Below are 2,500 nucleotides of genomic sequence, written 5' to 3'. Positions count from 1 at the left end.
CTTGTGAGGCCAGTGTGTGTGTGTGTGTGTGTGCGTGTGTGTGTGTGTGTGTGTGTGTGTGTGTGTGTGTGTGTGTGTGTGTGTGTGTGTGTGTGTGTGTGTGTGTATGTGTGTGTATGTGTGCGTGTGTGTGTGTGTGTGTGTGTGTGTGTGTGTGTGTGTGTGTGTGTGTGTGTGTGTGTGTGTGTGTGTGTGTGTGTGTGTGTGTGTGTGAGTGTGTGTGAGTGTGCGCTGCATGTGTCCTTGTCACTTTGCATTTCATGATTTTTGACATGTTTCAAACTATCCACTCTTTTCTGCTTACCTTTTCCTATTTTTTCTCTGTATTTTTTTCCTAGTAATGTTTTTGGCACGGGATACCTGATACAATAGACGTAACATTCACAAGAAAAAAAAATGCACACTCCGTATGGAAGGAGTAATTTGAAAGAGGCATATTGCTTTTCGTACCAAAGAGTTGCCACAAACGTGAATAACAAGTGTCTGGAGATAAGTAGAGGCTTAATCGATACAGGCAAAACGGCCATACTAATTAGAGTATAGCAAGAAAACAAATTAAGTGTTCCGGAGGCATCCAGAGTCATGGAACACATGACATACAAAGGATTACAAAGGCGGAGCATGCCGACAGGAGACCTTTTGGTCCATATCTAGGTCGGATGCGAAAAAAAATAATAATAATAAAATAATAAATAAAAACTATAATAATGTAAATAACAAATAAAATACACAAATAAATGCTGGGAGTAAATGAGATCACTGTTGATACACTCATAAGGTGATACTGCATATTTCCCATATTCCACTCTGAATTGCCTTGACTGAACTCTATACTGTTCATATGTTCCAATCATCTTTTCTTTCTCTTACCTTCCCTTCCTCCTAAATCCACTACTTCCTTTTCTTTCTTTTTTCGTCCTCTCCTTCTCCCCTCCCTCTTCCCTCCTCCTATCCCCTCCTCGTTCTCCCCAGTTTTCCTTCTTTCTTCTTTCCTTTCTCCTCGGTTCCCCTCCTCTATCCTCTCTTCCTCTCCTGTTCCCTCCATTCTGTCCTCTCTTTGTTCTCCCTTCCTTGTTCCCCCTGTTTTTTTTTTCATTATTTCCTCTTTTCTCTCTCCATTATTTTCATACCCTACTTTCTCATTTCCCCTCATCGCCTCCTCCCCTCTTCGCCTCCTCCCCTCTACCTTTTCAGTCTTCCCCCTTTTCCCTCTTACATTTCTTTTTCCCCCTTTCTACTCTTTTCCTTTTCCCCTTTTTTACATTCTTTCTCCCCTTTTCCCCTACTTTCTTCTTTTTCCTACCATCTGCCCTCCCCAGTTGCCCTACAGGCGGTCTATCAAAGACTTCCTTCACCTCAGCCAGCTGTTTTTAATCTTCTTGCTTCCTCCTTTTTTTCCAACCACCCCATTCTCCTTCCGTCTCTACTTCCTTTCTTTCTTGTTCCTTCCTCTCTTTCTTCCATATCTCCTTACTACATTTCCTTTCTTTTCTTCCTTCCTTTTTCTTTATCTACTTCCTACCTTCCATCTTCCTTTCTTTCATCTTTTCTTCCTTCCTCTCTTCCTTCCATATCTCCTTACTACATTTCCTTTCTTTTCTTCCTTCCTTTTTCTTTATCTACTTCCTACCTTCCATCTTCAGTTCTTTCTTTTTTCTCTCTTGTTTTTTCTTATTGTTATTTCTTTATCTATTTCTGTTTTTTCTTCTTCTTCTTCTTCTTCTTCTTCTTGTCTTCTTTCTCTCTCTGCTTCCTTCATCTATTCCTTCCGTCCTTCCTTTCTTTCTCCTTTTCTTTTCACCTTCCTTCTTTTTCCTTGCTACTTCCTTCCATACTCTCTACTTTTCTTACCTTTCTTCATCCTTCCTTCTTTTATTTCTTACCTTTTACTTAATATTCTTTCTTCTTTCTCTCTTGTCATTTTTTCTTCTTTCCATATTTCTTTCTTTTCTTCCCTCGTTCCTACCTTTCTTCCTTTCTCCCTCCCTTCCCTTCTTCCTTATTTCTTTCCTGATTTACTAGTTTTGTTTCTGTGCTTCCTTTTGTTCTTTCCTTCCTTCATTTCTTCCTTCCTTCCTTCCTTCCTTCCTTCCTTCCTTCCTTCCTTCCTTCCTTCCTTCCTTCCTTCCTTCCTTCCTGTCTTCCTTCCCTCATCTATTCACTCATTCTTCTCTTACTTTCCTTCTTCCCTTCTGTCTTTTCTCCTTCCTCTTACAATTCATTATATCTTTATTTTGTCTTCTTATCATCATTTCTTTCCTGATTTTCTGCATTCCCTTTTTTCATTTCACCAATTTCTTCCTTCTCTCCTCCCTCCCATGTTTTCCTTTCTTTCCTTCTTTTTTCTTCTTTTTTTTACATTCTTTTTTCACTCCTTCCCCCTTTCATCACTCCTTCCTACTTTCTCTCTTCCTTCTTATTTAACATTATTTTCTTTCTCCTTTCCTTATTCTTTCCCTTCAATCCTCCTTCCTCTCTGCCTCCCACGTCCCTTTTTTAT

The sequence above is a fragment of the Oratosquilla oratoria genome, chromosome 36 (genome assembly GCF_046742065.1).
Source record: "Oratosquilla oratoria isolate Oo_2021 chromosome 36, ASM4674206v1, whole genome shotgun sequence".
NCBI lineage: Eukaryota > Metazoa > Arthropoda > Malacostraca > Stomatopoda > Squillidae > Oratosquilla > Oratosquilla oratoria.
The sequence above is the reverse complement of the archived record's forward strand: the minus strand, read 5'-3'. Positions refer to the sequence as shown.